The 21,913-nt window shown below is 47.3% G+C and overlaps 1 protein-coding gene across 3 annotated transcripts in view; it reads left to right on the forward strand.

Annotated features, from left to right (window-relative positions):
- The first annotated feature begins 8,896 nt into the window (after positions 1-8,896).
- ZDHHC5 (zDHHC palmitoyltransferase 5) overlaps positions 8,897-21,913 on the forward strand; it is an 84,062-nt gene continuing 71,045 nt past the window's right edge. For 2 of the 3 annotated variants that reach the window (XM_073588272.1, XM_073588271.1), the window contains exon 1: positions 13,344-13,582. The gene's annotated coding sequence lies outside the window, so the exon portion shown is untranslated. Of the gene's footprint in view, positions 9,043-13,343; positions 13,583-21,913 lie in introns of those variants that run through there. The other variant, XM_073588273.1, reaches the window with a different exon arrangement.

Here is a 21,913-nt window from a genome sequence, read left to right on the forward strand (position 1 = left end):
TGGCTGTAGAAGACCATTGAGTGAGGCCGAAGGAGGAAGTGAGAGATAGAAGTTTAGTGGAAGCTGAGAGGGAAGTGTCAATGGGGATGTTGAAGTCGCCCATGATGATAGTAGGGATGTCCGCGGAAAGGAAATGAAGTAACCAGGTGGTGAAGTGGTCAAAGAAGGTGGTGGCTGGCCCTGGGGGGCGGTAGATGACAGCCAGTTGGAGGTTGGAGGGGGAGTAGATGCGCACAGAGTGCACCTCAAAGGAAGGGAGGGTAACAGAGGGTGGCAGTGGGATTGGGGTGAAGGAGCAGGTATCTGACAGGAGAAAACCAACTCCTCCACCATGTTTGCTGCTGGGGCGGGGGGTGTGAGAAAGGTGGAAGCCGCCATACGAAAGTGCAGCAGGAGAGGCTGTGTCAGAATGGGTGAGCCAGGTTTCGGTGATGGCGAGGAAGGAGAGTTTGGTAGTAACAAAAAGATCATGGATGTAGGAAAGCTTGTTGCAGACAGAGCGAGCGTTCCACAGAGCTCCTGTTAGTGGGACTGGGGAAGCGGGGGCTGGGTGAATGGGTATAAGGTTGGAGAGGTTACGGAAGGTTGTGATAGAGCGTGGATGGGAGGTAGAAATGACTGTGGGAATGTGGTGAGGAGGACCAGGATTTGGAGAGATATCACCAGCAGTGAGAAGGAGCAGAGAAAGTGTTAGCAGGTGGGAGCAGGAGAGGGCATGAGGGGGCTGTCTGTGTTTGGAGACAGAGGATTGTATGTTAAGGAACAGTTTTGAGGCGGAGGTGAGGTGGATGGGGAGGATTGAAGAAGAGATGAACAGTTCCTTACTAGGAGTAGGGATTAGGGGAATTAGCAGAAAGTGAAGGATTATTGGGGTGAAAGTGAAAACAAACAGAAACATTGTTTACAGTGACTGTGTCCAGTTACCTTCAGTTCCCTTCTGGTCCAATTCTGGTTTTAATTCTTAAATTAATCTTCACACTTCTAGCACACACTTATAGCAATCATAATGCAGACTGAAGTCTATGCAGACTTGTACTCTGCAATATATGTACAACTAAGTGCAGTCAGGTGTGAAGCAGAGAGGAGTGGTCTCTGCTCATCTTGGCCAGACAATTAAGAGTGGACCAGATGTATATGATCAAGCCAGAGTAAACAAGGTCATAAATAACACTGGGGTAAGCTGGGGTTAGCTGAAAGGCATACCATGTGAATGCTAGGTGCAGAGGCAAGTCTATGTGCAAAGCTGGGTGACGCACTGTGTGTCCTTCATAGACAGACAGCAGGAGAGCTGGGTGGATGGACATACCTGTCGGAAGAATAGAGATGCTTGTTAGAGTGCGATGGTGGCAGGTAGCAGGGCACAGTCTGTATTCATCCTTCTGGTTTTAATTCTTAAATTAATCTTCACACTTCTAGCACACACTTATAGCAATCACAATGCAGACTGAAGTCTATGCAGACTTGTACTCTGCAATATATGTACAACTAAGTGCAGTCAGGTGTGAAGCAGAGAGGAGTGGTCTCTGCTCATCTTGGCCAGACAATTAAGAGTGGACCAGATGTATATGATCAAGCCAGAGTAAACAAGGTCATAAATAACACTGGGGTAAGCTGGGGTTAGCTGAAAGGCATACCATGTGAATGCTAGGTGCAGAGGCAAGTCTATGTGCAAAGCTGGGTGACGCACTGTGTGTCCTTCATAGACAGACAGCAGGAGAGCAGGAGAGCTGGGTGGATGGACATACCATGTGAATGCTAGGTGCAGAGGCAAGTCTATGTGTAAAGCTGGGTGACGCACTGTGTGTCCTTCATAGACAGACAGCAGGAGAGCTGGGTGGATGGACATACCATGTGAATGCTAGGTGCAGAGGCAAGTCTATGTGCAAAGCTGGGTGACGCACTGTGTGTCCTTCATAGACAGACAGCAGGAGAGCAGGAGAGCTGGGTGGATGGACATACCTGTCGGAAGAATAGAGATGCTTGTTAGAGTGCGATGGTGGCAGGTAGCAGGGCACAGTCTGTATTCATCCTTCTGGTTTTAATTCTTAAATTAATCTTCACACTTCTAGCACACACTTATAGCAATCACAATGCAGACTGAAGTCTATGCAGACTTGTGCTCTGCAATATATGTACAACTAAGTGCAGTCAGGTGTGAAGCAGAGAGGAGTGGTCTCTGCTCATCTTGGCCAGACAATTAAGAGTGGACCAGATGTATATGATCAAGCCAGAGTAAACAAGGTCATAAATAACACTGGGGTTAGCTGAAAGGCATACCATGTGAATGCTAGGTGCAGAGGCAAGTCTATGTGCAAAGCTGGGTGACGCACTGTGTGTCCTTCATAGACAGACAGCAGGAGAGCAGGAGAGCTGGGTGGATGGACATACCATGTGAATGCTAGGTGCAGAGGCAAGTCTATGTGCAAAGCTGGGTGACGCACTGTGTGTCCTTCATAGACAGACAGCAGGAGAGCTGGGTGGATGGACATACCATGTGAATGCTAGGTGCAGAGGCAAGTCTATGTGCAAAGCTGGGTGACGCACTGTGTGTCCTTCATAGACAGACAGCAGGAGAGCAGGAGAGCTGGGTGGATGGACATACCTGTCGGAAGAATAGAGATGCTTGTTAGAGTGCGATGGTGGCAGGTAGCAGGGCACAGTCTGTATTCATCCTTCTGGTTTTAATTCTTAAATTAATCTTCACACTTCTAGCACACACTTATAGCAATCACAATGCAGACTGAAGTCTATGCAGACTTGTACTCTGCAATATATGTACAACTAAGTGCAGTCAGGTGTGAAGCAGAGAGGAGTGGTCTCTGCTCATCTTGGCCAGACAATTATAAGAGTGGACCAGATGTATATGATCAAGCCAGAGTAAACAAGGTCATAAATAACACTGGGGTAAGCTGGGGTTAGCTGAAAGGCATACCATGTGAATGCTAGGTGCAGAGGCAAGTCTATGTGCAAAGCTGGGTAACGCACTGTGTGTCCTTCATAGACAGACAGCAGGAGAGCAGGAGAGCTGGGTGGATGGACATACCATGTGAATGCTAGGTGCAGAGGCAAGTCTATGTGCAAAGCTGGGTGACGCACTGTGTGTCCTTCATAGACAGACAGCAGGAGAGCTGGGTGGATGGACATACCATGTGAATGCTAGGTGCAGAGGCAAGTCTATGTGCAAAGCTGGGTGACGCACTGTGTGTCCTTCATAGACAGACAGCAGGAGAGCTGGGTGGATGGACATACCATGTGAATGCTAGGTGCAGAGGCAAGTCTATGTGCAAAGCTGGGTGACGCACTGTGTGTCCTTCATAGACAGACAGCAGGAGAGCAGGAGAGCTGGGTGGATGGACATACCATGTGAATGCTAGGTGCAGAGGCAAGTCTATGTGCAAAGCTGGGTGACGCACTGTGTGTCCTTCATAGACAGACAGCAGGAGAGCAGGAGAGCTGGGTGGATGGACATACCATGTGAATGCTAGGTGCAGAGGCAAGTCTATGTGCAAAGCTGGGTGACGCACTGTGTCCTTCATAGACAGACAGCAGGAGAGCTGGGTGGATGGACATACCATGTGAATGCTAGGTGCAGAGGCAAGTCTATGTGCAAAGCTGGGTGACGCACTGTGTGTCCTTCATAGACAGACAGCAGGAGAGCTGGGTGGATGGACATACCTGTCGGAAGAATAGAGATGCTTGTTAGAGTGCGATGGTGGCAGGTAGCAGGGCACAGTCTGTATTCATCCTTCTGGTTTTAATTCTTAAATTAATCTTCACACTTCTAGCACACACTTATAGCAATCACAATGCAGACTGAAGTCTATGCAGACTTGTACTCTGCAATATATGTACAACTAAGTGCAGTCAGGTGTGAAGCAGAGAGGAGTGGTCTCTGCTCATCTTGGCCAGACAATTAAGAGTGGACCATATGTATATGATCAAGCCAGAGTAAACAAGGTCATAAATAACACTGGGGTAAGCTGGGGTTAGCTGAAAGGCATACCATGTGAATGCTAGGTGCAGAGGCAAGTCTATGTGCAAAGCTGGGTGACGCACTGTGTGTCCTTCATAGACAGACAGCAGGAGAGCTGGGTGGATGGACATACCATGTGAATGCTAGGTGCAGAGGCAAGTCTATGTGCAAAGCTGGGTGACGCACTGTGTGTCCTTCATAGACAGACAGCAGGAGAGCTGGGTGGATGGACATACCTGTCGGAAGAATAGAGATGCTTGTTAGAGTGCGATGGTGGCAGGTAGCAGGGCACAGTCTGTATTCATCCTTCTGGTTTTAATTCTTAAATTAATCTTCACACTTCTAGCACACACTTATAGCAATCACAATGCAGACAAGGGTTAAAAAGACACATTAAAATTTCTTTTAATGAACTAATCACACAAAGTTTTGACCACATTTATTATTCTGCTAATCCAAAAGAAAGCCCTTCTGTAAAAAAAAATAAATAAACCAACAATATACAAACCTCTCTGCTGTTCAGTTAGGTCCCCCGCTGCAATCCATCACAAGGGGTTAGGCCCTGCTTTAAACCACTGCAGAATGAATTAAATCATGTCTGCGCAGGTGCCCCAGCTGACTGGAGATGAACTAATAAGCGTGGGAAAGTTTCTGAACTTTTTCCCACGCTCCTGAGTTCACCTCAGGTCAGCCAGGGACTCCGCGCAGCCTCTCTGACTACCGCTGATGTCACTGAGGCTGCGCGGAGTCCCCGGCTGACCTGAGGCGAATTGATCGTGTGGGGAAAAAGTTCAGAAACTTTCCCATGCTTATTAGTTCATCTCCGGTCAGCCGGGGCACCTGCACAGACATGATTTAACTCCTTCTGCAGTGGTTTACAGCGGGCTGGTAGCATTGGCACCGCTCCCCGTTGTAAACTAGTTTACCCGTTGTGATTGCAGCTGGGGACCTGACTGAACGGCGGAGAGGTATGTACTGTATATTGTTTTATTTTTTTTTTTACAGAACAAGGGCTTTTTTTGGATTAGCAGAATAATAAATGTGGTCAAAAACTTTGATTATTTAATTAAAAGAATTTTTAGTGTTTTTTTAACCATTTACTATTCTAGGGTTAATTGATAGGTGTCTTATTGACACCTCTCCATTATTAACCCGGCTTACTGTCACCTTTCTATAGCAAGGTGACAATAACCCATTATTAACACATTAGCCACCACTAAAGGCAATGGGAATAGAGAGGCTAAGTGCCTGAAAAGGTGCATCTTATAGATGCACCTTTTCTGGGGTGGCTGGGGGCAGATTTTTTTTAGCCAGGGAGGGGCAAAAACAATGGTCCCTCTCTAGGCTATTAATATCTGCCCTCACTCACTGGCTTTCCCTCTCTGGGGGAGAAATTACCGCGGGAGCCCACGCAATTTTTTTCAATGAATTTTCCCGTTAATTTAACACCTACATGTCCAAAATTTTACACACATTCCCTAATCTAATTATTAGTCAAAGTCATAAAAAAACTAAATGAAATGGTTTACTGGATGTAAACCATGTGTCATTTCATGTCGGGTTCTGTAATGATTTTATAGAAGCCGGCAATTGATTTAGCGGCTATTATGGTATGTAGAACTCTAAGAAATATTTATATGTGTCTCAATGATGTGTGTGTGTGTGTGTGTGTGTGTGTGTGTGTGTGTGTGTGTATATATATATATATATATATATATATATATATATATATATATATATATATAATATATATATATCTCCTTTCGTTTATGTTTTAACCTGTCATTGGGATCCATTATATGTCCATTTTGCAAGCAGGCGAGAAAATCTCGGCATACGAATGCTCACATGTGTAAGAAATGCAGCCATGTCTTGCCAACGGATTACATACGGATCACTGTTCAGGGAGCATTTCTGCGTATTACGACCGTAAAATGCAGACCGTATTTTTATATGTTGTTTTTGACTCCGGCCTTACAGGGCCTTCCTAGAAAACTAAAATTAGAACAAATGAAGCCCACCAAAATAAATGGGTAATATAACTCAAGAGTATATGAACTACAGAAAAATGGTTAAAAATTAACCCAGAACGAATTTAAACCCTAAAAAGTTTTTTTATTTATCTTCAAAAGGCAATAAATTAAAATATTAAGACAATGCTACTGAAGATTAAAATACAAAATAAAATAAAGAGGGACGCTAAACTAATATCCAAACAGGACACATATTGTAGTGACTGGTAACAACCTGAAGCTGCTTTACTGACTACTTCTGAAAAAGATACAAAGACGAAACGTGCCTTGGGGCGATGGGGACGCTTATTCCTATTTATTAATGTAAGTGTGGTCTTCCTGCTGTTTTTTCTTATACATGAGTTGTGTTAATTGATACTTAGCTAGGCACAGAGAAAGGTGTATGAATATAAGTAGTCAGTAAAGCAGCTTCAGGTTGTTACCAGTCACTACAATATACAGTGTCTTGCGAAAGTATTCGGCCCCCTGAAACTTTTCAACCTTTTCCCCAGATATCATGCTTCAAACGTAAAGATACCAAATGTAAATTTTTGGTGAAGAATCAACAACAATTGGGACACAATTGTGAAGTTGAACGAATTTTATTGGTTATTTTTAAATTTTTGTGGAAATTCAAAAACTGAAGTGGGGCGTGCAATATTATTCAGTCCCTTTAATTTAATACTTTGTTGCGCCACCTTTTGTTGCGATTACAGCTGCAAGTCGCTTGGGGTATGTCTCTTTCAGTTTTGTACATCGAGAGACTGAAATTCTTGCCCATTCTTCCTTGGCAAACAGCTCGAGCTCAGTGAGGTTTGATGGAGATCGTTTGTGAACAGCAGTTTTCAGCTCTTTCCACAGATTCTCGATTGGATTCAGGTCTGGACTTTGACTTGGCCATTCTAACACCTGGATACGTTTATTTGTGAACCATTCCATTGTAGATTTTGCTTTATGTTTGGGATTATTGTCTTCTTGGAAGACAAATCTCCGTCCCAGTCTCAGGTCTTTTGCAGACTCCAACAGGTTTTCTTCAAGAATGGTCCTGTATTTAGCTCCATCCATCTTCCCATCAATTTTAATCATCTTCCCTGTCCCTGCTGAAGAAAAGCAGCCCCAAACCATGATGCTGCCACCACCATGTTTGACAGTGGGGATGGTGTGTTCAGGGTGATGAGCTGTGTTGCCTTTATGCCAAACATATCGTTTGGAATTGTTGCCAAAAAGTTTGGTTTAATCTGACCAGAGCTCCTTCTTCCACATGTTTGGTGTGTCTCCCAGGTGGCTTGTTGGAAACTTGAAACAACACTCTTTATGGATATCTTTGAGAAATGGCTTTCTTCTTGCCACTCTTCCATAAAGGCCAGATTTGTGCAGTGTATGACTGATTATTGTCCTATGGACAGACTGTCTCACCTCAGCTGTAGATCTCTGCAGTTCATCCAGAGTGATCATGGGCCTCTTGGCTACATCTCTGATCAGTCTTCTCCTTGTTTGAGATGAAAGTTTAGGGGGACGGCCGGGTCTTGGTAGATTTGCAGTGGTATGATACTCCTTCCATTTCAATATGATCGCTTGCACAGTGCTCCTTGGGATGTATAAAGTTTTGGAAATCATTTTGTATCCAAATCCGGATTTAAACTTCTCCACAACAGTATCACGGACCTGCTTGTTGTGTTCCTTGGTCTTCATGATGCTCTCTGTGCTTCAAACAGAACCCTGAGACTATCACAGAGCAGGTGCATTTATACGGAGACTTGATTACACACAGGTGGATTATATTTATCATCATTAGTCATTTAGGACAACATTGGATCATTCAGAGATCCACAATGACCTTCTGGAGTGAGTTTGCTGCACTGAAAGTAAAGGGGCCGAATAATACTGCACGCTCCACTTTTCAGTTTTTGAATTTATACAAAAATTTAAAATGGCCAATAAATTTCGTCCAACTTCACAATTGTGTCCCACTTGTTGTTGATTCCTCACCAAAAATTTACATTTGGTGTCTTTGTTTGAAGCATGATATGTGGGAAAAGGTTGAAATGTTCCAGGGGCCAAATACTTTCACAAGTTACTGTATGTCCTGTTTGGACATTAGTTTAGCGTCCCTCTTCATTTATTTTTGTATTTTAATCTTCAGTAGCATTGTCTATATATATTTTAATGTACTGTATTCCTTTGTGAAGATAAATAACTAAAAATTATTTTTAGGGTTTATACTCGTTCTGGGTTATTTTTTAACCTTTTTTTTGTAAAACTAAAATTAGGCTTGTTATTGAAAATATTGGGCTTCAGAGCATGCATGTAGAGCTAAAATTCCAATGTAGGTGGATATATATTCCTATGTGCACATTCAAGAGGTGCTAAATTGCATATGAAAGGGCCACAAAGTCAGGCTTGCAGTTTAGTAGTAATCTCCACTAAAACAATTAGTAGCAGACAATATACGAGCAGCAGGGTTACATTTGTTCAACAATACCTCTTGGAACACTGTGTGCATCAGATCAACACATGGAAGGCCACTTTGTCTTGTAGGCAAATGAAGTGGCAGCAGGGGTATATTTGCTGGACAGGGTCTCTTTAAAATGCGTGCATGAAATTAACACATGGTTATCCACTGTCTCCTGTATTGAACAGGTATCATATGCAAATTGGCACCTCTTCAATTTGCATACAGGAAAATAAATCCACCTGCATAGGAACTCCAACTTTGTGTGTGTGCTCTAAAGCCCAGCATTTTCAATGAATATACATACCTAAATTTATTTGTGCAGATCCCCGCACTGCTCCTGGCTTCATTATGGGAGTCTGTGCATGCCCGGGATGTGGGCGATCTCCCTAACTTTTCCAGGCCGTTGATTGCAGCGGGCTGTGCACATGTGCCCACATATCTGGCTCTTATTGATCCATGGAGGCCCTGTGATCACATGTCCTGGTGGTCAAAAAGCCTGTGCAAGGTCCTACTCTGTATCCCCCTGAGGAAGCAACACAGTGTAGGCGAAACGTGTGTTGGCTCCTTCTTTCTCCTTGGTGACACTTTTCCTACTACTATGGGTAAGGCTGCAATATTTACATTTATCATGTAGCTATGCACAAGCACTTTGGTTACAATGGTATAACAATTGGGTGACTTTGGTAATTATTATTGTTGACTAGCCTTACATACGCTTGCTCAGCATCCATGTCTATCTAGTGTAGGATACGTTGCCCATTGCACTATGCTCGCTAATTGATCAAGTGTCACCAGGGTACAACAGTATATGGCTATTGTTATTTGTGTCACTGTACGATAATTTTATTCTTTAGAAAAAAGGTAATTGATGTTTTGTCATAAAGCTCCTGGCTTCTGATTGTGTTGCACTAATTGTATTCTTGTATGAGGGCACCAAGGCTACTAACTAGTGATGAGCGAGTATACTCGTTGCTCGGGTTTTTCCGAGCTCGGGTGTCCTCCCGAGTATTTTGGCGTGCTCGGAGATTTAGTTTCTGTCGCCTCAGCTACATGATTTATGGCTGCTAGACAGCCTGAACACATATGGAGATTCCCTAACAAACAGGCAATCCTCACATGTATTCAGGCTGTCTAGCAGCCGCAAATCATGCAGCTGCGGCAACAGAAACTAAATCTCCGAGCACGTCAAAATACTCGGAGGACACCCGAGTAATGAGTATACTCGCTCATCACTACTACTAACCTATTCTGTGGACACTCACTATATATCACTCCAGAATCCCTATCAGAGGGAGTACTTAGATAACTCCAATACCTCCTCCTAAGCGCAGGTTCAAAACTTCATGTAATGTGGAAGTAACATATGTATTTCTACAGCTTTTAAAATTCTTGATTGTGTTTACTACTTTTTTCTTTATTTTGTATCCTTGAAATGATACATTCGATATATGGCTGACTCAGACCTGCCGTTCCTAACATGGACTCTTGTCTTGTAATGTCACTGGCTTTTTTTTCCTTCTTTACTTTAACAGTTTTGAATCCATTGGTTCAGAAGTGGCTGCTACCTGGCAGTGCATAAGAAAAATGCTTATTTTATGGTTATATAACAATATGAAGGTTTTCTCCCAAAACTATTCAGTGGATTTATAAATTAAAGAGTTGATTTGGTCAGCATGCGTGCGGTGCCAGGAAACGGTTCCAGCTGATCACGTATTGGCTGGGAACGGCTGTTTCATAGAGGAGCTTTGCTACATAGTGTTCAGGGGATAGTTCCAGCTGTCATGTCATAGTGACATTGTGCAAACTTCACACAAGTGTACGGCTTTCTTCTAGAAAAAAAAAATGGACTATCTTTCTTTTGTTTTTATACAGCAGCAGTGAATAAAATTAAGACCAGAAACAGTTTCCAGTGTTAATAATTAGAGTTGCGTGAATATCTTCGGTTCCGCTTCTTCAGCAAGCTACAGCGGGAACCTGGCTTTCTGGATCGTGCCGGCTGATCAGCTGCTCGCCACCGCAGCTGCATGTGTCGTGTCTCTCTCACAGTCACAACACATGCATGGAGAGCCTGTGTGTTGGGCCCTCCCTACATGTGCCATCACACAGCCGTGACACATGCAGCTGATCAGCCGCCTCGATCCAGGAAGCCGGGTTCCTGCTGTAGCTTGCTGAAGAAGCGGGGAACCGAAGATATTCGCTCAACTCTATTAATAATGGCAACATAGATGGGAAAATTTGGTATTGTATGAATGATCCTCGTGGGCTCCGATTTAGCTTTGTATTCACACGCGTCTCATATGAGACATGGAGGAGGCTAATGCTTGCTGCAATTTTTTTGACGTGGATAATGTGTACAGAAAAAAAAAAGGTGATCATCTGTATGGAGCCAAGAAGGAATTTTGCCCCTAATATGGGGCTGTTCCCATTTGCCTCATGGGGTTTCGCTGTCCTCTGGATCCATGTAAATGCCCTGTTTTGGCTCCATTGCTGTGGCCCAGTCACTTAGAGGGATGTTGTATCTCGTACTTTTAGGCACAATACGCCATCAGTGCCCGGGAGATGCAGCCCCAATAATGGGAACAGGACTTTAGTTTGAGGACCCCCGGCCCTATTGCTTACCACTATCAGTGAGAAGGTGGGCATTCATCGGTCAGGGATTGCTGACCACCTCCTCACTGACCGCATACAAAAAAAACGGCACTCCAGAGAAAAACAGAGGAGAATTGGTGCTCAAGTAAGGTTTCCAATCCATAGACATATACAAAATTACTTGGCACTCAAAATTGTGCATCCAGACAACAATAGACTCATATCATAGCCGACACATCATGATATGAGTCTATTTTTGTCTGGACGCACAATAAAGAAAAAAAATTGCTTCTCTGATTTTGAGTGCCAAGTAATTTTGTATATCCTCACTGACCGCAGCAGATACGGGGTCTTCCTGGGAGACCTGCAGCTTAGGCCCGGATTGGTAATATGCCCAACCGAGCATTTTCCCGCTGGGCCGCTGTCATGTGGGCTGCGGGCGGCAGCGACTGCTCATCTGTCCGCTTGCCAGCTGATGCGGCCACTGGCCTGGCTGTTGTTTCTGTCGCCGGACCTCTGCGGGCACGGCGGTTATAGTTTCCAACCCTCCTGGGATTTTTCTATCCCGCACTGCAGGGAGATAAGCCCCAACGCACACCATTCTCGCCCTCTCCGCAGCCACTCACAGCGTTGCTTGCCTGCTTTCTTCTCTGTACACAGGATCTGTGAGGAGGTTACAGGAGGGGAGGAGTCAGGGGTCACATGATCAGGAGCCTTTGTCCAGACCCCTGATCATGTGACCCCCTGACTCTGCCCCTCCTGTGACCTCATCACAGGTCCTATGCACACAGCCCTGCCTCTTGGTGTCTGCTGGACTCTGCTGTGCTGGATGAGGTAAGTATGGGGTCAGGAGGGGTTTACAGGGTAGATGTAGCAAAGCTGGGTGGGTATGAGGTGTATGGAGAGGAGCCGCGCGTGTACGGGATGGAGCCAAGTGTGTACGAAACATACAAAGCTGGCTTTTCCCATGGACACAGGAGTACACGGCGGAGCCCCGAGGAGCCTTTTAAAACACATGACGTTCCACCGGAAGTGATATGCTGGAAGCTGACCGGAAATGAGATTATTTCATGAGGAGATTGTGACGGAACTAGGAATGCTTCAGATCCATCACCATATCCTCCTCTGACAGCGCGAACAGCAGGATTGCCTTGGAATCAGGGATGCCGGCCATGTGAGAGGATCATGATCTGTCCTGCATCGGGAGGCTCAGGTGGGCACTACAATGGGAGCCGGACTGCTATAGTATCTTTATAGAATCTTTCTTTTTCTTTCTCTCTCTCTGTTCTTTCTTTCTCTCAACTAATCTCTCTCTGTTCTTTCTTTCCCTTCTTTCTTTCTCTCTGTTTTCTCTCTTCCTTAAGTGCCAGCCAGTGTGATAATGGGTGCGGTTGGGCATGGACATGGGTGTGACTAGTTGCGAAATGGATGTGGCGTGGCCTAAAATTTGCAGTGGTGTGATGCTGTCTTTCTCTCCCTCTTTCCCTTCTTCAAAAGTTGGGAGGTATGATAGGGGCAGCTATGACCAGGGGGTCTGGTTGCCCAATGGATAGCAGTTCTGCCACCGTGCGTACAAAAGGGGACAGAGCTTTGGGAGGAGTACTGTACCTAAAAGCAATAAATAGGACTGAGCTGAAATCCTGGGCACAGCTGTGACTACATGTTATATAGTCGTGTTAATCTCCTCTCACTTCATGTAACCTACAAGTGTACAAAGATATTATATAGTCACCATGTGACTAGTGGGCCTGTGTAACTTCAAATGCCAGGGCTGAATTTTAGTCCCAGTCCGGCCCTGCTGCAGCTACTGCACATTGATGGAGTATCCTGTGCATATGACCTGAATGGAGAAGATGGGAACACCTCATTAATGTGGAGACAGTCGTAGTTACCGAGTGCAATGTTCACAGATGGGCCAGTAGTAACGACAACCCGCTAGAAACGTGCAGGCTGGGTTCACCTCAGGAAGTGCACTGCAGTGCTTCTCCTATACCAGGGTTCCCCATCTCCAGTCCTCAAGGCCCACCAACAGATCATGTTTTCAGGATTTCCTTTGCATTGCACAGGTGATAATTCCTGAGCAATACAAAGGAAATCCTGAAAACATGATCTGTTGGTGGGCCTTGAGGACTGGAGTTGGGGAACCCTGTCCTATACTCTGCCTCCTATGCTGTGACTGGCAGCGGCCATTTTGTCGGAGCCTATAAGTGCTCGCTGTAGATCCCACCACTCTTCTCTAGTAAATGCCATTCCCCGCGTCCACCAATCACAGCCTCGCTTCTCTTAAGGAACCAAGCAGAGCTCGGAAGCCACTGAAGGGGGCGGGGATAACGCTACAGCAAATCAGAAGCTCGGAGGAACGCCGCTGCTATTGACGTCACGGGAACGTCCAATAGGAGGTGACTAGGCCCGAGAGCTAGTTGAGTGAAGTCCACGGGAACGCGAACGACCGGAGGCTACAGCGGAGAGGACTGACCGCAACACGTCGCCATAGACGCCCCGATTATATGTGGGTGGGGCCTGAACACTGCATCTCCACCATTTAATTGCCAGGTGAGAATAAGAAAGTGGTGTTTTCGGGGCGTTCAGCTCCCGGTTGTCATGTCGAACCAGATTTGGTGCAAATATCACGATCTCGGCTACTCCCTGTGTGATTGTGTGACCTGTACTTGTGGCGCTTGGTGTCGCGATGGTCTGTGGAAGCTGGAGTGGACGTGTGTGATTTCCTCTCTGTGTCCTGCCCGTCTCATCTGTACATTACCCAGGTGCGAGTGTGTGCCCTGATCGCCCAGCACCTACTCACTACGGATTAGCCACCCCTTTTGATGACCCCAGACATAGGCTTAGATACATGGTTAATAGATACATTACCTTGGTGATGCCAGTGTGAGCCCTGATCACCCACCACCTGTGCCTACAGCACCTGATCACTGCAGATAAGCCGCCCCCTCTGATGACCCCTGACATGGGCTTAGCTACATCGATATTAGCCCCCCATTATCCTGGGGGTGCCAGTGTGTGCCCTGAGCACCCAGCACCTGATCACCACAGATACACTGCCCCCAGACATGGGCTTAGATACATGGTCATCTGATGCTGGTGGTGCCAGAGTGCGCCCTGAGCACCCACCACCTGATCACTACAGATACACTGCCCCCAGACATGGGCTTAGATACATGGTCATCTGAAGCTGGTGGTGCCAGAGTGCGCCCTGAGCACCCACCACCTGATCACTACAGATACACTGCCCCCAGACATGGGCTTAGATACATGGTCATCTGAAGCTGGTGGTGCCAGAGTGCGCCCTGAGCACCCACCACCTGATCACTACAGATACACTGCCCCCAGACATGGGCTTAGATACATGGTCATCTGATGCTGGTGGTGCCAGAGTGCGCCCTGAGCACCCACCACCTGATCACTACAGATACACTGCCCCCAGACATGGGCTTAGATACATGGTCATCTGAAGCTGGTGGTGCCAGAGTGCGCCCTGAGCACCCACCACCTGATCACTACAGATACACTGCCCCCAGACATGGGCTTAGATACATGGTCATCTGATGCTGGTGGTGCCAGAGTGCGCCCTGAGCACCCACCACCTGATCACTACAGATACGCTGCCCCCAGACATGGGCTTAGATACATGGTCATCTGATGCTGGTGGTGCCAGAGTGTGCCCTGAGCACCCACCACCTGATCACTACAGATACACTGCCCCCAGACATGGGCTTAGATACATGGTTATCTGATGCTGGTGGTGCCAGAGTGTGCCCTGAGCACCCACCACCTGATCACTACAGATACGCTGCCCCCAGACATGGGCTTAGATACATGGTCATCTGATGCTGGTGGTGCCAGAGTGCGCCCTGAGCACCCACCACCTGATCACTACAGATACGCTGCCCCCAGACATGGGCTTAGATACATGGTCATCTGATGCTGGTGGTGCCAGAGTGTGCCCTGAGCACCCACCACCTGATCACTACAGATACGCTGCCCCCAGACATGGGCTTAGATACATGGTTATCTGATGCTGGTGGTGCCAGAGTGCGCCCTGAGCACCCAGCACCTGTGCCTGGTTTATTTGCCCTGACACATGCATTTCCTTGGCAGTACCAGTGTATGCCCTTGAACACCCACCACCTGTATCTGGCATTGGAGTATGTTGCCAATGCTGTTTTTCGTCGGTAGGTATCCTCCTGGTACTGCCCTGTACCTATTTTCCATTCGAGGCCCTCCCCTGCTCCATACCCCATGCACCGCCATGCCCCCCAATATCTGGATCTGGTGGAAGTTGCCTATTTTTCCTGAAGGGTCCCCATGTGTAGCGGACGTGTCCGTGTACTTTATCTTCCCGCCGCCCCCCCCCCCCCCCCATACATGCGCTGCTTGCTCTACACCTCCAAACCTATGTGGTCACATTACTCAGATCTATTATTTTGTGATCGGGTTGTCGGACGGGATTGTCAGGTTTGTGGTCAATACTTATTAGTGTTCTCTGGACTCACAGGGCACGGTACCAGCTGGGTACTCCAGGCATAGTGACCCTTGTGATAATGCCCATGCCTGTGGGTGATGCTTGGTCTGTGTCTGCTTAAAGCAAATCTGACACCAGGTTTTCGCTGCTTTATTTGACGTCCTCATAAAATAGATGCAAAGACCATGAATCTAACGTTGGGTTATTTGCTGGGCTTCTTGCTGTAGTTTTGATAAAATCACGGTTAATGTCGGGCAGTCCTGCTACTTCACTCACTGATGATCCCGGGTTATTAGTTCTCAATATTCATGAGCTCTGACTAATCCTACCCATTGTTTGACAACCGAACATGAGCCGAAAGCTGTCAGTCATCGATGTGGGCTCAGCTGTACAGACCTCACTACTCAGAAGACAAGTAGATTAACCAGTCATATTCTCCTCCAAACTCCAGCAAGAAGCCCAGTGGCGGGGGATGCAAGGTATGCCCCTATTTCCTGCTGCCCTCAGCCTGAAGAACATAAACCTGCTAACAGATTCCCTTTAAGGACACCCCATTCTGTATCCCCAGATGACCCACCGATATCGCAGGGAGCTCGGATTCTGTGACCCTTCGTGATCAGCTGATCTCACCAGAGCCCCTGTCATCCCTGCCCTGTAAACCCCCTCTACAATGCCCACATACCTTTTATAGGGTGTACTAATGAGACGCCCCCTTTACTTACGTATGGCAAACGCTGACATCAGAATAAGGCCTAATGGGTGATAAGTCATCAATCACTGGGGGTCCGACTCCTGGAACCCCACCAAGAATTCGGTCATGGTCAGTTATCATGGGAGAGGGGTTGGTAATCGGTGGAATCTCCTCTCTGGTTCCTTCTGCTCAGTGTTCTGGTTTTCTGAGATTAAACATAATGCAGTACCGGTGGATTTAGAGGTGATGAAGTCATTATTTCCCTCTACTCCTCTTTGGTCAGACCTCATCTGGAATAGTGTGTCCAGTTTTGGGCACCACATTTTAAAAAAGAAATCAACAAACTGGAGCAAGTTCAGAAAAGAGCGACCAGAATGGTGACTGGTCTGCAAACCCTGTCTTATGAGGAAAGGTTAGAGCAGGGTTCCCCAACTCCAGTCCTCAAGAGTCACCAACAGGTCAGGTTTTCTGGATTTCCCTAGTATTTCCCAGGTAATAATTGCATCACTTGGACAGGCATAAATTCAGTCACCTGTGCAATACTAAGGAAATCCTAAAAACAAGACCTGTTGGTGGCTCTTAAGGACCGGAGTAGGGGAGCCCTGGGTTAGAGGATCTGGAAATGTTTAGCTTGCAAAAAAGAAGACTGAGAGGAGACTTAATAGCTGTCTACAAATATCTCAAGGGCTGTCACAGTATTAAAGGATCATCATTATTCTCATTTACACAAGGAAACACGAGACACAATGAAAGGAAACTGAAAGGGAGAAGGCACAGACTAGATACAGTGGGGAAAAAAGTATTTAGTCAGCCACCAATTGTGCAAGTTCTCCCACTTAAAAAGATGGGGAAAAAAGTATTTGGTCACCTAAAAACATGCAAGATTTCTGGGAAAACATGCACAATTGGTGGCTGACTAAATACTTTTTCTCCCACTGTATTAGAAAAAACTTTTTGACAGTGAGGGTGATCAATGAGTGGAACAAGCTGCCACGAGAGGTGGTGAGTTCTCCTTCCATGGAAGTCTTCAAACAGAGGCTGGACAGACATCTGTCTGGGATGGTTTAGTGAATCCTGCTTTGAGCAGGGGGTTGGATATGACCTTGGAGGTCCCTTAAGGGGATTTTACACATAGCGATATCGCTATAACGTCACCGATTTTGTGACGTTGTAGTGATATTGCTAGCGATATCTCTATGTGTGATACTTACCTCTGACCGGCTCCCCCGCTGATCGCGCGAGAATGTCCGGGTCCATTTCTCGTCGGACGCTTCCTGCTGGCGCTGACGAGCGACGCATGGAGGCGGACGGGAGGATGTCAGGATCGCTGTGTGTGAAAGGTGAATATCGTGCGCTGCGTCGCTGCTGCATCGCTGTGAGGTCTGCCTGTGTGGCAGCTCACTAGCGATCATTTAGCGATGCACCAGCGATCCTGACCGGGTCGGATCGCTTGTCGGATTGCTGGTGCATCGCTAAATGTAAAGGGGCCTTTACTCTAACATTCTATGACTGTATGATTATGGCCGCCTATGCACCTTAATGAGGGCTAGATTACACAGGATTAGCACCGATGGGTGAAGATCAATTGACAGCAGGCTTGTTCTGTCCTACAATATCAAGTTGTTGGCAGTGTATCTTCTGTGACATCGGAGGTGATGGGTCATGCGTACAACAATCTGATCATCCAGCGGACTATTGTTTTCTTAGTTCTTTGGGTGATTGCTGGTGTTTTTATAGGGGCTGATAATGGGGGGAAGAATGTTCCTACCAACACTCATGCAATGATTATCTACCCATCTAAATTCACCAGTGGATTATCAGTTTCTGGATTATTGGCTGCTGCTGGGTTAAACTTTCTCATATTTTAACACCTGGGAAGGCTACCACTGAAGCTATCTAATGCTACGCTGTGACTCATGTATGTGTCATTGTTGTGCTGAAGGCTATGCTTGTCATACAGTAGTACTTTATTATCCTTAATGGGAGCTATCACAGGGCCGGCTCAGGCTGCATAACTGCCTGAAAAAGTAGAAATCAGGAAGGCAGGGGGGTATTCCAACACTGTGTATACACCCCCTGTTAGGATATGGGCAGGGAGTATGTACAGCAGGAATGGCCTACAGACCACCACCTGTATGTCATTGTCAGGGCCGTCATTGTGTGAAGTTCTGCTGTTAGCATACAAGATCTCTGCTTGCTGCCATTCATTAGGTAGCTTGCATGTGTGATCCATCTCCCTTTTGGTCAATAGAAAATAGTCATGCATTTAAAGGAAAAAACAACAGTAGGTCATCTTCTGAGGGTACATGACACCTCCTCTCAAGACTGATGACCTCTCTGATACTTTTGATGGTGGTATTGAAACTGGGCCTGTACTAACATGGGCATAACTGATCAGTGACCGGGCTAATACTAGACTGTGGACTGATTGGTGTCAGCACTTACACTAGATTGTGTAGTGACCGGTGGCAGCCTTTACACTCTGGCCTGTGGACTGAGCGGCCGCTTTCCTACTCTGGACTGTGGACTGACCGGCCGCTTTCCTACTCTGGACTGTGGACTGACCAGCCATGGCCTTCCTACTCTGGACTGTGGACTGACCAGCCATGGCCTTCCTACTCTGGACTGTGGACTGACCAGCCATGGCCTTCCTACTCTGGACTGTGGACTGACCAGCCATGGCCTTCCTACTCTGGACTGTGGACTGACCAGCCATGGCCTTCCTACTCTGGACTGTGGACTGACCAGCCATGGCCTTCCTACTCTGGACTGTGGACTGACCAGCCATGGCCTTCCTACTCTGGACTGTGGACTGACCAGCCATGGCCTTCCTACTCTGGACTGTGGACTGACCAGCCATGGCCTTCCTACTCTGGACTGTGGACTGACCAGCCATGGCCTTCCTACTCTGGACTGTGGACTGACCAGCCATGGCCTTCCTACTCTGGACTGTGGACTGACCAGCCATGGCCTTCCTACTCTGGACTGTGGACTGACCAGCCATGGCCTTCCTACTCTGGACTGTGGACTGACCAGCCATGGCCTTCCTACTCTGGACTGTGGACTGACCAGCCATGGCCTTCCTACTCTGGACTGTGGACTGACCAGCCATGGCCTTCCTACTCTGGACTGTGGACTGACCAGCCATGGCCTTCCTACTCTGGACTGTGGACTGACCAGCCATGGCCTTCCTACTCTGGACTGTGGACTGACCAGCCATGGCCTTCCTACTCTGGACTGTGGACTGACCAGCCATGGCCTTCCTACTCTGGACTGTGGACTGACCAGCCATGGCCTTCCTACTCTGGACTGTGGACTGACCAGCCATGGCCTTCCTACTCTGGACTGTGGACTGACCAGCCATGGCCTTCCTACTCTGGACTGTGGACTGACCAGCCATGGCCTTCCTACTCTGGACTGTGGACTGACCAGCCATGGCCTTCCTACTCTGGACTGTGGACTGACCAGCCATGGCCTTCCTACTCTGGACTGTGGACTGACCAGCCATGGCCTTCCTACTCTGGACTGTGGACTGACCAGCCATGGCCTTCCTACTCTGGACTGTGGACTGACCAGCCATGGCCTTCCTACTCTGGACTGTGGACTGACCAGAGGCAGGTTTTGCACACTGGATTGTGGAGTGACCGGCGGCAACTTTCCTACTCTGGCCTGTGGGCAGACCGGCGGCAGCCTTCCTACTCTGGCCTGTGGGCAGACCGGCGGCAGCCTTCCTACTCTGGCCTGTGGGCAGACCGGCGGCAGCCTTCCTACTCTGGCCTGTGGGCAGACCGGCGGCAGCCTTGGAGCAGTGAGTATGTGTTACCTCCAGGCTCTGGTTGCTGTGGGCCTCTGCCTTCTCCATTGAATTGGTCACTTAAGCATGAGCCCTGGGTTGTGCATGTGCTGTATTACAGGGTACACCTGTTTATGACCCACACTTAGCCTGGAGATGCCAGGGTGGCACATGAGGACAGTATTTTTCTCTGGAGCCGTTCTGCAGACATATGATCCTGTTAGTAGGAAATCTCTTCTTGCAGTAATTGGCTTTACTGTCGGTCTGCCAGCAAGCCGGTGTCTCGTGAGCTGGGTTTGTCTACATCATGGATCGTCTACATTACAGGATACAGCGGTTCTCCAAGACTATGCCTTTTATTGCTTATCCTAAGGGGGCTGCTGAAACTCTGCCCACCTCCAGCGTTCCAAGGGCCACATGACTATGAGGCAAAATTATGCAGTCAGGGTTAGCAAAGTGTTTTATTTGAGAAGTCTTATCCCAGCAGTGGGAGACAATGAGCCACGATGGGATTGGGGGAATACCCTCGGGACCACCTTTATTCTAAATCCTTTCCAACAGCTGGAACTCTGGAAAGCTGCACGCAGCAGCGGCCACTGCTGGAGAGATGTGGTATTACAGAATACTTGTGGTCTGCTCTTTACAGTGGCTCTCCACTCTGGCTTAATAGAAAGGAGTATTGTATTGCCATTCCCCGGTGTGTGTCATGGCTGTGACGTGCTTATCTAACCATTCCCCTTCTTGATAATCTGGGGGCACTCCAGGGCTTGCAGTCATACACACTGATTACCTACAGGTACACTAGCAGAAGTCACCTTGCATGGAAGTGATTACATTGTTAGCTCTGGATTCCCTGTCCTGTTTTCCAGGGTCTTAAAGGAAATCTGAGAGTAGCATGATGTAGGGACAGAGAGATCCTTATTCCACCGATGTGTCACTTTTTGGGCTGGCTGCTGCAGTTTTGCTGCTGAGCTCTGTATAACCCCGCCCACACCACTGATTGGCAGCTTTTAGTGTGTATATTGTACATTAGTAGAAAGCTGCCAGTCAGTGGTGAGGGCGGGGTTACATTGAGCAGGAGGACTACATGGCACGAGACACCTAGTCTTATAGTGATAGTCTCCTGCTGATAAAACACTGATATAATTGAATCATCAACTCACAGTCCCAGTAAGGCTGGGTTCACACGTAGCGGAATTCCCGCGGAAGTTACCGCGAGAATTCCGGAATTCCATTCCGCGGGAAAATCGCATTTTAAATTCCCTCGGAAAAACTAGCGATTTGCAAGTGTAATTAACTTGCAGAATACTAGCGTTTTCCATGCAATCTGTAGCATCGCTTGGAGAACTGATTGACAGGTTGGTCATACTCGTCATACATAGTGTTTGACAAGTGTGACCAACTTTTTACTATTGAGGCTGCCTATGCGGCATCAGTAGTAAAAGATCTAATGTTAAAAATAGTAATAAAAAATCGGGTTATATTCACCTTCCGACGTCCCGCGCAGCGTCCCCAGGCCTCCGCGATGCTCCGGCAGGTCCCGTTCCCAGTGATGCATTGTGGCAATGACCTTTGATGACGTCACGGTCTCGCGAGACCGCTACAGCATCGCGAGAAGCGACGTCAGCAAAGGTCATTATCGCAATGCATTACTGGGAACGGGACCTGCCGCGTGTATCGCTGAGGCCTGGGGACGCTGCGCGGGACGTCGGAAGGTTAATATAACCCGATTTTTTTTATTTTATTTTTATTCTATTTTTTACAGGGATATGGTACCCAAAACCTGGAGGACAGTCTCCTCTCCTCCGGACCGTGGGTACCATCCACAAATGTTCTGCTTACTTTTTGCATGGTGTGCACAGCCACATGCGGAAAGTAAGCAGAACAATGCATTCCTATGTGGGCGGAATCGCCGCGATT

This window comes from Dendrobates tinctorius, unplaced genomic scaffold (genome assembly GCF_039654945.1).
Source record: "Dendrobates tinctorius isolate UK_male_01 unplaced genomic scaffold, ASM3965494v1 ptg000103l, whole genome shotgun sequence".
Lineage (NCBI taxonomy): Eukaryota > Metazoa > Chordata > Amphibia > Anura > Dendrobatidae > Dendrobates > Dendrobates tinctorius.